The following is a 13,762-nucleotide window of genomic DNA, read 5'->3' as shown; positions in this document are numbered from 1 at the left end:
TACTCGTTAGAACCTGCAAGGTCTACTGCAATTGGCCAGCCATTTTCTTACGCTGCCTATGTTTCAGGGAGCAAAATCAGACGACAGTTACTGTCAAGAGATTGATGAATACACTTGCCTTAGGGACGCCATCGAGAACGCGTTTCCCATTAGGTAGCTGCAGAGAGAGAGCGAGAGAGAGAGATCTCAGGCTTAAAGCAGAGTACAGAGGTTGAGCTGGACTCAGAATTTCCAGCTGCCACTGCAGCTGTTGTCCGCACAAATTGCACCTATGAGTGGTAAGCATGAGCCAACCATGCAGTCGCCGAGCCGTGGTGGACGCAAAGCGCAAGGTTTAATTGCACGCGTTTAACATTCACAGACAGCTAGTTGCAACCATCATGGACTTTGGTTAATCTATTTGAGCTCGTTCTTGCTTTTCCGGTATTCTTTCTTCAAATCACTAATCTTTTTCACAGCCATTGGCGGTACCCGCATTATACCATCACATTATGCTTTCATGTGTCAACCCAACTGTGCCGAGGCTATAGTCCATAACTACAAGCTTTTATCCATTTGAAACTTCCTGGCAAATTAAAACTGTGTGCCCGACCGAGACTCGAACTCGTGACCTTTGCCTTTCGCGGGCAAGTGCTCTACCATCTGAGCTACCGAAGCACGATTCACGCCCGGTACTCACAGCTTTACTTCTGCCATTATCTCGCCTCCGACCTTCCAAACTTTACAGAAGCTCTCCTGCGAACCTATGGAAGGTAGGAGGCGAGATACTGGCAGAAGTAAAGCTGTGAGTACCGGGCGAGAATCGTGCTTCGGTAGCTCAGATGGTAGAGCACTCGCCCGCGAAAGGCAAAGGTCACGATTTCGAGTCTCGGTCGGGCACACAGTTTTAATCTGCCAGGAAGTTTCATATCAGCGCACACTCCGCTGCAGAGTGAAAATCTCATTCTGGTTTTATCCATTTATTAAATGTTTCTATGCTTGATTCAATGGATAAATCATTTTATTTGTTGTCATGTCTTATGACACAAAATTGATTGGGCTACCACTTGTTTTCATTGAATAAGATCTTATCTGTTGTGCGACACAGTTTCTCCTAAATTTGCGTCACTTGATGGCGAGTTTCCATTCCCTCCAAGTCACTGGAGATCGGGCTTATTGCGTCTTGGAGGTATGCTAAACAGCTCGACTAATACCTCACTGTACCCTTTTCCAAGTGAGAGTATACTTCAGTGTAAGAAGGGATCGGTCGATGGGGCCCGTTCAAAGACATTTAGTATTGGAGGCTAAAGTAGGGGTAAAAATTGTAGAGGAAGACCAAAAGCCGAATACAATACGGATGTATGTAGCAATAGCTGAAGAGGCTTGCAAATGCTAGAGTATCATGGAGAGTTGCATCAAACCAGCCTTCGAACAAAAGACCTCAACAACAACAAAACGTGACTGACAGAATTAAAAAAACACGTCTGTTTTCAATTATAAATTTTTGTTACACGAGCCCCTTAGTGGCTTTACTCCAAGGTAGCCGCGTGTAAATGCGGCTACATACCTACTTCAAAGATATGTACGACCTGCGTCTAACGAGAACATCCTTCGGAACGACACAAGTTTTTCACAAAGTGAAGTGTTTTCAAGCACAGCGTTACATTTCCATCACTTCTGTAGCAGCCACGCTATTTTTCAAGACATTGCAGAGCCGTCCTTTTACTGGTTACGTGCGGTAATACTCTGGTAAAATATATTCGCGACCGCATCCTCTTTGGAACGATCGTTTTCGAACGTCGCCTCATCTCGGGATAAATCAGGTGGGCTATTTCTCGCAAGCAATGCAGCAGAAATCCCGACCTACTTGCGTTCCGGAGCTCCCTTCCAACGGCCCAGGAGGATGCAAGTCATGCACGTACAATATATCCGGACGATGCGAGCTCAAGACGCCGCAAGAGGGTCTAGTCTGGGGTACCGGAAAGAAATGGGCGCTGTCGTGAAGGCGAAGAAGCAACGACGCAGAAAGAGCAGGCCGCAGCTATCGGAATACGCCCATTATCCTTCCGTGAGTGCACGAAAACTTAAGGCTGTTGCTAGCCAACGACAACGAAGTAGAAGAATCGGAAACATTACTGTTTCTAATGTCGGATTTAAGACATTCTGTTACCGTAATACATGCATTAATTACATAGCCCATCGATGAAAAAACTTTTGTTAATACCATTGTCTTATTCTCGAGCTTTATTGTGTGCTGAATTCTAATGTGAGAACGAAAAAACTAGAAAATTCGCTCAGACATGAACAAATGAGGCTCTGATGCGCTAACAGGATTCGTAATTGTAATACTGTTCTTATAGGTATAAGTAGCTTGAGGGTTATTACGCTACTGACAATTAAAATTGCTACACCACGAAGATGACGTGCTACAGACGCGACATTTAACCGAAAGGAAGAAGATGCTGTGTTATGCAAATGATTAGCTTTTCAGAGCATTCACACAAGGTTGGCGCCGGTGGCGACACCTGCAACATGCTGACATAAGGAAACTTTCCAACCGATTTATCATACACAAACAGCAGTTGCCGGCGTTGCCTGGTGAAACGTTGTTGTGATGCCTCGTGTAAGGAGGAGAAATGCGTACCATCACGATTCCGACTTTGATAAAGGTCGAATTGTAGTCGACCGCGATTGCGGTTTATCGTATCGCGACATTGCTGCTCGCGTTGGTCGAGATCCAATGACTGTTAGCACAATATGGAATCGGTGGGTTCAGGAGGGTAATACGGAACTCCATGCTGAATCCCAACGGCCTCGTATCACTAGCAGTCGAGAAGACAGGCGTCTTATGCGCATGGCTGTAACGGATCGTGCAGCCACGTCTCGATCCCTGAGTCAACAGATGGGGACGTTTGCAAGACACCAACCATCTCCACGAACAGTTCAACGACGTTTGCAGCAGCGTGGACTATCAGCTCGGAGACCATGGCTGCGGTTATCCTTGCCGCTGCATCGCAGACAGGAGCGCCTGCGATGGTGCACTCAACGACGAACTTGGCTGCACGAATGGCAAAACGTAATTTTTTCGGATGAATCCAGGTTCTGTTTACACTTACAGCATCACGATGGTCGCGTCCGTGTTTGGCGACATCGCGGTGAACGCACATTGGAAGCGTGTATTCGTTATCGCCATACTGACGTATCACCCGGCGTGATGGTATGGGGTGCCATTGGCTACACGTCTCGGCTACCTTTTGTTCGCTTCGACGGCACTTTGAACAGTGGACGTTACATTTCAGATGTGTTACGACCCGTGCTCTACCCTTAATTCGATCCCTGCGAAACCCTATATTTCAGCAGGATAATGCACGATCGCATGTTGCAGGTCCTGTACGGGCCTTTCTGGATACAGAAAATGTTCGACTGCTGCTCTGGCCAGCAAATTCTCCATATCTCTCACCAATTGGATACGTCTGGTCAATGGTGGCCGAGAAAGTGGCTCGTCACAATACGCCAATCACTACTCTTGATGAACTGTGGTATCGTGTTGAAGCTGCGTGGGCAGCTGTACCTGTACACGCCATCCAAGCCCTGTTTGACTCAATGCCCAGGCGTGACAAGGCCGTTATTATGGCCAGAGGTTGTTGTTCTGGGTACTGATTTCTCAGGAGCTGTGCACCCAAATTTCGTGAAAATGTAATCACGTATCAGTTCTACAATAAGATATTTGTCAGATGAATAGCCGTTTATCATCTGCATTTCTTCTTGGCGTAGCAATTTTAATGGCCAGTAGTGTAATTATCCAAATGTGACGAAATCGGTAGATATGATGTCTGTATGTAGGGACAAATAAATGATTACAACTTCAGAAAAATTTAATGATTTATTCAAGAGAAAAAGCTTCAGAAATTGAGCAAGTCAATGACACTTCTGTGTACCTTTGTCCTTTATACAAGCAGTTATTCTGCTTGGCAAGAGTGACAGAATTGTTGGGTGTCCTCATGAGGGATGTCATGCTAAATTCTATCCAACCACCGCGTTAAATCTTCAAAATCATGAGCTGGTTCGAGGGCCCTGCACATAATACTCCAAATTCCCTGCATGGCTGGCCATGAAGGGCAACAAAACGGGGCGTAGAATGTCGTCCATGTACCGTTATGCTGTAAGGCTACAGCGGATAATAACCATTGGGGTCGTGCTACGAAAAGAAATGGCACCCCAGACCACCACTGCTAGCTGTCTGGCCGTATGGCATGCGACAGTCAGGCTGTAGCCCACCGCTGTCCAGGACGTCTCCAGACACGTCTTACGCCTGGAATTTCATTGACTGGAGTAGAATTGTTCTCAGTGATGTGGACCGCTTCGAAGTGAGCCCCGGTGACTAGCAAAGATGCACTGGACAGTGCTGGAAAACCAATCTGATTGTCGCCCGCCATACGGCCTGACAACCGCAGCAATGGTCTGGTGTGCCATTTTTGTCGTAGTAGGACCCCATTGGTGTTTATCCGCGGCACCTTTACAACACAGCGGTATGTCTACGCTATTCGACGCCCCGTTTTGTTGCCCTTTATTGAAGGTCATCCTGGGCTTACATTTCAGCAGAATAACGCCCATCCACACACGTCTGTAGTTTCTACTGTTTGTCTTCGTGTTTGCCAAACGCTACTTTAGGCAGCAAGGTCTCTGGATCTCTCCCCAGTGAGAAGGATAGGAACATTATCGGCAGAGCCCTCCAACCAGCTCTGAGTTTTTATGATCTAACACGCCAGTTGGACAGAATTTGGCACGATAACTCTCAGGAGAAGGTGCAACAGCTTTGTAAATCAATGCCAAGCCGAATAACTGCTCGGACAAGGGACAGAGGTGGACTAATGCATTATTATGTTGCTCAGTGAGTGAAGTTCTTCCTTTTGAATAAATCATCCAATTTTTTTGAAGTTTTAATCATTTATTTGTCTGTATGTGTATATCTCATCTACCGATTTCCATTCCATTCCGATAATTCTTTCACAGTGCGCCTAGTCTTAGAGGCCATGTTCTATACACGAAAGCAGACAACAAAAATCTTATTACACGTACAGTTACTACATGATTTATTACACTATTGTATGAATCAAACTAGACATGACTGATATTAAAACGCGATCTTGGAGGAGTATGAAATGCTTTTACATAGAATCCAATTTATTGTTAATGTAAAACAGTCATCGAAAGGCAATGAGTACTGCTAAGAAGAGTAACTTACACTGCTGGCCATTAAAATTGCTACACCAAGAAGAAATGCAGATTATAAACGGGTATTCATTGGACAAATATATTCTACTAGAACTGACTTGTGATTACATTTTCACGCAATTTGGGTGCATAGATCCTGAGAAATCAGTACCCAGAACAACCACCTCTGGCTGTAATAACGGCCTTGATACGCCTGGGCATTGAGTCAAACTGAGATTGGATGGCATGTACAGGTACAGTTGCCCTAGCAGCTTCAACACGATACCCAGTAAATGAAGAGTAACCTACAATCCGACCTTTATCAAAGTCGGAAACGTGATGGTACTCATTTCTCCTCCTTACACGAGGCATCACAACAACGTTTCACCAGGCAACGCCGGTCAACTGCTGTTTGTGTATGAGAAATCGGTTGGAAACTTTCCTCATGTCAGCACGTTGTAGGTGTCGCCACCGGAGCCAACCTCGCGTGAATGCTCTGAAAAGCTAATCATTTGCATATCACAGCATCTTCTTCCTGGCGGTTAAATTTCGCGACTGTAGCACGTCATCTTCGTGGTGTAGCAATTTTAATGGCGATTAGTGTATTTTCCATGTAGACACATACAGACTATCTTTAAAGACTGGAGTAATTGAAACTGCATGTAATGTAACAGAGGTTAAGAGTGCTGTGTAAATACCTGTTCAAAAATAAAGAGTGGATGAATGTTACGGAACGTTTCACAAGAAGCACTCACATTTAAGACATTAATAATGGATGAGCAACATTATTATACCGAATACAAAGATACAAAGGGAATAAATGCGACCTGTTTAAAATTGAACCCTTAGGGGATGCCTTCTACCGCCAAAGGGTATTATTATCGGCGCGTTTAACATTCAGGAGCGACTGCTACGGCGTACAGTATGCTACGCGCTGTGTTCCTCCGTCAGCAATATGAAAATAAATCTGTGTTTCTGTATTCGTTTATTATCAGAAGTTTCTACTGAAAAACAATGCGGAATTTCAAAGGAAGGAAGGAAGGTTGAGCTTTAACTTCCCGTCGACAATGAGGTCATTAGAGACGCAGAATTTTAAAGAAGTCTACTTGTTCCATTCCGGGACCAATGCAGAGAACAATGCTTCTGCACAGAACAGGAGATAAAGAAACAGTAACACTGATTAAGAAGCCAGAAAGGCAATCACTACGGGCGTTTGCACCGTCGAGTCTCATTATCACAACTATCACATTACTGTTTCGAGCAGGGTTAGGATTTACCGCTGCTCAAAATTCAAGAGGTTTCTAGAAGCAACGTCAACAGTGCTGCTCTCTCTGAACATCAGTGTGAAACACCTTTGCGAAGAAAAATCTAGCAGTGATACGAATATAAGTTCGACAGACATAATTCTAATAGACTGTCTGTGTAGGAACTCCTCCAAGTGCACAGACATGGATTCAGGACGGGAGGGGGTAGGGAAGTATCACGAGGGGCCATGACACGCCCAATTTTTTTGGTGTTAACGTTTTTACATATACATGGTATCTATAATTAAAGTAATTTTTCACAATGCGGGGTCACAGTCGTGATACACCAGGTGACCAAAAAGTCAGTATAAATTTGAAAACTGGATAAACCACGAAATCATGTAGATAGAGAGGTAAAAATTGACACAAATGCTTGGAATGACATGGGGTTTTATTAGAACAAAAAAAAAAAAAAAGTTCACAAATTGTCCGACAGATGGCGCTGTACAGCAAAACGTCAGTGACTGCGCATGATAATCGTCTATAAAAGGAGCTGTAATCAGAGAATCAGATGCGCCAGAAGTCGCAGCATGTTGACGCTACCTGAAAATGCGCTTTTAGCGAAGCTGTATTATCAGAATGGGGAATGTGCTAGCTCAGAGTTACGATCCTATCGCCATAGGAAGGGGATTCGAAGGGGTAAAGGTCCGTTGGCAAATGCAGCTTAGGCGAGAGTGATTTCGAAGTTCGAAGCCACGGGTTGTTTAGACGATAGCCCCGTAGTGGCCGACCGAGCACAAGACGTAATGCTGCTGAGACAGTTCAGGAAGAAATGGAGACTGTAGCGGGTTCGTCTATGCACGGGGAAGTCAGCGCTCGTGCAGTCGCACGTCGCACCGGCATTCCATACACTACTGTTTGGTTGACACTTAGGCGTACCCTCCGATGCTATTCGTACAAAATCCATCGGCATCATGAACTGTTACATGGCGATTTAGTGAAGCGGAGGACATTTGCGGGGTGGGCGTTTCAAAAGATGGCGAAAGATGACGATTGGTTGAGTAACGTGTTGTGGAGCGACGAAGCTCATATCACGATCCGAGGGTCTGTCAACGCCCACAACTGCAGAATTTGGGCTACCGAAAATCCTAGAACTGTCGCGGAAACTCTATTGCACGACGAGAAAGTCACGGTATGGGTTGGATGTACCACATCTACCGTTATCGGGCCTTTTTTCTTCGAGGAAATGCGTGATTCTGGTTTTGTAACTGCTACCGTGACGGGTGAGAGGTACGCCGAAATGTTACAGAATCGCATCATCCCCAGCCTGGCTGATAAACACCTGCTGGAACGTACGATGTTTATGCATAATGGCGCTCCACCCCATATTGATAGACGCATGAAAGATCTCTTGCGCGCGTCTTTTGGTGATGATCGTGTGCTCAGCCGCCACTTTCGTCATGCTTGGCCTCCCAGGTCCCCAGACCTCAGTCCGTGCGATTATTGGCTTTGGGATTACCTGAAGTCGCAAGTGTATAGTGATCGACCGACATCTCTAGGGATGCTGAAAGACAACATCCGGCGCCAATGCCTCACTATAACTCCGGACATGCTCTACAGTACTGTTCACAACGTTATTCAAATGGCTCTGAGCACTATGGGACTTAACATCTACGGTCATCAGCCCCCTAGAACTTAGAACTACTTAAACCTAACTAACCTAAGGACAGCACACGACACCCAGCCATCACGAGGCAGAGAAAATTCCTGACCCCGCCGGGAATCGAACCCGGGAACCCGGGCGTGGGAAGCGAGAACGCTACCGCACGACCACGAGATGCGGGCATACAACGTTATTCCTCGACTACAGCTATTGTTGAGGAAAGATGGTGGACATATTGAGCATTTCCTGTAAAGAACATCATCTTTGCCTTTGTCTTACTTTGTTATGCTAATTATTGCTATTCTGATCAGACGAAGCGCCATTTGTCGGACATTTTTTGAACATTTGTATTTTTTTGGTTCTAATAAAACCCCATGTCATTTCAAGCATGTGTGTCAATTTGTACCTCTCTATCTATATTATTCCGTGATTTAGCCGGCCGCGGTGGTCTCGCGGTTAAGGCGCTCAGTCCGGAACCGCGCGACTGCTACGGTCGCAGGTTCGAATCCTGCCTCGGGCTTGGATGTGTGTGATGTCCTTATGTTAGTTAGGTTTAAGTAGTTCTAAGTTCTAGGGGACTGATGACCACAGATGTTAAGTCCCATAGTGCTCAGAGCCATTTGAACCGTGATTTATTCAGTTTTCAAATTTATACTGACTTTTTGATCACCCGGTATTTCTTTAAAGTGCGTACCGCCATTAGACTGTTGTTTATTTACAGTGTTACATTTACTCTTACACAATCATGATTTCGGCTTCAATGTGTCATTATCAACTGTTTTCTGAAGGCAGGTTAGACAATAACAATGAAATACATAACAAGTGATATAACCATATAAGAATCCATATTTGTAATGCTTACTTACCTAAGCATGGATTCTTATATGGTTATATCACTTCTTATGTATTTCGCTGTTATTGTCTAACCTGCTTTCAGAAAACACTTGATAATGACACTTTGAAGCCTACATCATAATTGTGTAGGTGTAAATGTAACACTTTGAATAAAATAAAATAGTTCAAATGGCTCTATGCACAATAGGACTTAACATTTGAGGGCATCAGTCCCCTAGACTTAAAACTACTTAAACCTAACTAACCTAACGACATCACACACATCCATGCCCGATGCAGGATTCGAACCTGCGACCGTAGCGGACACGCGGTTCCAGACTGTGGCGCCTAGAACCGCACGGCTACTCCGGCCGGCTGCTGTCTCTCTACCGTGTTCAATATCTTTGGTACACATGGGCACTGCTGTGACAAACAAGTAACTGAAAATGCCGCCAAAGATCGTCATCTGACAGTTGCGAGGTAAACCATAGCCACATTGCGCCACTGTTCTCTCTGGATTATCTTCTTACATTCCATATTTTACACGGTTTTTATTTTTAGATATTTTTTACTTTATGTCTCTGTTTCAAAGATAAAAAACTTTGGTACCTAGGGACCACACTCATCACTTAAGGCTGAAATTTGCTTCTATTTAAAACGTGCCATCGAAATTTACTTTTAGTATGTGACACACTTACTTGTGTCAGCGAACTTGACGACCGTGTACCATAGGTAAGGAATTGCCTGTATTTTAAGGTTCCACTTTCTTCCTACGGTAGCTACCATAGAGAAAAAAGGTTTGTAATTATTTCCTAAACAATTTTTTACCTAAGCACAGTAATGATTTTCGTCGTAGAATGGTTTAATGGTGGTTCTTGGTATCTAACAGCAGTAGTAATGTTGTCGTCTGTGTGTGTGTGTGTGTGTGTGTGTGTGTGTGTGTGTGTGTGTGTGTGGTTAGAAGCAGCTCTCCATGCTACTATATCCTGTGCAACCTCTTCCTTTGCGAGTAACTACCGCAAAAATAGTCTTTTGAAGCTGTTTACTGTATTGATCTCTTGGTCTCTCTCTATAATTTTTATGACCCCCTCCCCACTTCCGTCAGGTACTAAACTGATGATCCTCTGATGTCTCAGAAATTGTCCTACCAACTGATTCCTTCTTTCAGTCAAGATGTGCCACAAAATTCTTTTCTCTGCAGTTCTGTTCAGCACCACTTCATTACACGATCTACACATTACATGATCTACCTCATTACATGATTCGCCCTTCTACTTCGCAAGTAAAAAGGCTTTTATAAAAAACGAAATTACTGAAAATACATTAATACGTGTGTGTCCAGTGTCCTCAGAACGCAAAAGAAGAAGCATCAGTTACAAAAAACATGACAAGCTATCAGTGCAGGACAACATGCAGTTGGTCCTTCAAAAACTATAAAATGTAATATCACAATTTCAATAAACAAAAACACACTGATGACGGGACAGAGATGCTGAGGCATGTTTGGGTAAAAAGAAAAAAAAGGCGGAACCTATGTCCTGTAACGTAAATCTATACTCGACGTCAACAAATTTCTTTGCTTCAGTAACGCTTTTCTTGCCCTTGCCACACTACATTTTCCGCCCTCTTCCCAAATAGCAAAACTCGCCTAGTCCTTTTAGCACGTCATTAACTAACCTAAAACCTCAGCATCACCTGATTTAATTCGACTACATTCCATTACACTTGCTTCACTTCGTTTATGTTCACCTTATATCCTCTTTTCAAGAAACTGTCCATTCCAGTGAACTGTTCTTCCAACTACTTTGCTCTCTTTGGCGAAATTACGATGTGGCCAGCAAACCTCAACTTTTTTTTTTTTTTTTTTTTTTTTGCTGCTTACTCAGTGCACAGTTTGAATAACATCGGCAATAAACTACGAACCTGTCTCACTCCCTTCCAGACACTGCTTCCTGTTCGTGTCCCTTTCAAAGGGAGTACTCCAGCCAACATTGTCAAAAGCTTTCTCTAAGTCTACAAATGCTATAAACGATGTTTGCCTTTTCTTAACCTATCTTCTAAGCTAAGTCGTAGGGTCCGAATAACAGTGTGGCTGTAAGCCAAATAATTTCTTTGCCGATTGTGTTAATCGCTGTTGTAACGGACAAAATGTCGTGAATATGCACTATTCTACAATTTCGGTCTAAGCCCATTTTCAAGTATTTTATCGCTTATTTATGAGAAATGTGTTGTCTACAAATGTCCAGATACTTGAAAACCGTCTAAGTTCGAAAATGTACGATAGAAGAAGAAATAAAGTAAAACATTTGCAGCTGGGACGAATTCGTTTAAAGAACAAAGTAGATCTTTGACGCGACAAGTAAATTAATTATCTAGAAATACTACACGAAACCAACAACGTATTTCGCCACAAAATCGACGTTAGATGAAACCCCGGCTCCAGTTGTTCCATAACGTGCGGAGAGGCCTACACGTGGTGCTAGGAGATGTCTGGAATCTCACCGCTGGCGGGACTCACTTACGCTATGTTTATCCGCGGACATCACGCTCTATTTCTGCTGGCCAGCCAACTGCCAGACACAGAGATGCTGCAACTGACTGAAATGCGATGTACGGGAGGTACCGGAGAGGCTGTTGGCAGGAGCAAGCCACTCGGCGTCACTTCTGAAGCATTACACAGGGTAAGTTTTTCCACAATGTACAAACTCTAGGGATTGATCAATGATAGGATGCGGAACAAAAGAGGTCTAATGAAACTTATGTCTGGAAATGAATGGTTTTCATGCTAGAGACCATTTATTCAATTATACTTTGTTATTTGTAGACTTAGAGAAAGCTTTTGACAATGTTGACTGGGATACTCTATTTCAAATTCTAAAGGTGGCAGTGGTAAAATACAGGGAGCGAAAGGCTATTTACAATTTGTACAGAAACCAGATGGCAGTTATAGGAGTCGAGGGGCATGAAAGGGAAGCAGCGGTTGGGAAGGGAGTGAGACAGGTTTGTAGCCTGTCCCCGATGTTATTCAATCTGTATATTGAGCAAGCGGTAAAGGAAACAAAAGAAAAATTCGGAGTAGGTATTAAAGTCCATGGAGAAGAAATAAAAACTTTGAGGTTCGCCGATGACATTGTAATTCTGTCAGAGACAGCAAAGGACTTGGAAGAGCAGTTGAACGGAATGGACAGTGTCGGGAGAGTAGGATATAAGATGAACGTCAACAAAAGCAAAACGAGGATAATGGAATGTAGTCGAATTAAGTCGGGTGATGCTGAGTGAATTAGATTAGGAAATGAGACACTTAAAGTAGTAAAGGAGTTTTGCTATTTGGGGAGCAAAATAACTAATGATGGTCGAAGTAGAGAGGATATAAAATGTAGACTGGCAATGGCAAGGAAAGCGTTTCTGAAGAAGAGATATTTGTTAACATCGAGTATGGATTTAAGCGTCAGGAAATCGTTTCTGAAAGTATTTGTATGGAGTGTAGCCATGCATGGAAGTGAAACATGGACGATAAATAGTTTGGAGAAGAAGAGAATAGAAGCTTTCGAAATGCGGTGCTACAGAAGAATGGTGAAGATTAGATGGGTAGATCACATAACTAATGAGGAGGTATTGAATAGAATTGGGGAGAAGAGGAGTTTGTGGCACAACTTGACAAGAAGAAGGGACCGGTTGGTAGGACATGTTCTTTGGCATCAAGGGATCACAAATTTAGCGTTGGAGGGCAGCGTGGAGGGTAAACGAGCGGCGGGCAGCAAGGTTGTATCAGGAGACCTATCCCCGCCGACAACAGCCACAGCATTCAATGTTTGCAACAGTCTTTTGCCGTTTATCGGAGACGGGGTCGTTTGTGGAAGCAGGAAATCATGAATGACCTACTCGAAATGTTCGGACACCAGACTCGGAGGAAAATAATGTGACTAACACTGTGGAAGTCAACTACCGTGTCAGTACGAAGCAGTTGGCCCGCCAGCACAGGAAAGCCAGATGACCGTGTGGAACATTCTCCATGACAACTGTTACTACCTTTATCACTTGCAGCTTGTCCAGGGCTTACTAGCAACATGCTACTCCCCTTTCGGGAGCAGTTTTGTCACTGTTTTCTTCACTAGGCCATCACGATTCCGGGATTTGTGTCACCTATCCTATTCGCAGATGAGGCCACCTTTCCTTCAACTTTGATAACATTCATCTATGGGGTAGTATGCAGAACCACTATGGTGACAGCGAATCATCAACATCGGCGCAGCTTCGATGTGAGCCGGGATAACAGGCGACCGTATTTCGGGACCAGTCTTCCTTCCATGTCGCTTAACAGGTCGGAACTATCGGCGTATCTTGCGGATGACTTTGCCTCCCTTGTTGGAAGAAGAGACATTCACGATTCGAAGGGTTATGTGGCTGCTACATGATGGTACTCCAGCCCACTTCGCTGTTGAAGTCCGAAAGCATCTCAGTCATGTCTTCATGGCCTTCACCGGATCTGAAGAGGTACGATACCTGGTTATGGGACCACCTGAGAAGTATCGTGTATGCGGAGCCCATTCCAGATTTGGAGACACTGGAGCTGCCTTGATACTGTTCGGCTGCAACCTGGCCGATGTGAACACGGGAGACAGAACATGTTACAGCACGTACACGCATGCGCTGCGGCACTGGAAACCACTTTCAACATACACTGTTACTGTGGCTGCATGGAGACTGCGTATTAGACCGAAATCTCTGTAATAATGTATGTTTGAATAAACGATCTTTAGCATAGAAACCATGCATTTCACGACATAAGTTCATTAGACCTTTTTGTTCTGTATCCTGTCATCGACGA

This window comes from Schistocerca serialis, chromosome 2, assembly GCF_023864345.2.
Source record: "Schistocerca serialis cubense isolate TAMUIC-IGC-003099 chromosome 2, iqSchSeri2.2, whole genome shotgun sequence".
Taxonomy (NCBI): domain Eukaryota; kingdom Metazoa; phylum Arthropoda; class Insecta; order Orthoptera; family Acrididae; genus Schistocerca; species Schistocerca serialis.
This window is presented reverse-complemented; position numbering follows the sequence as displayed.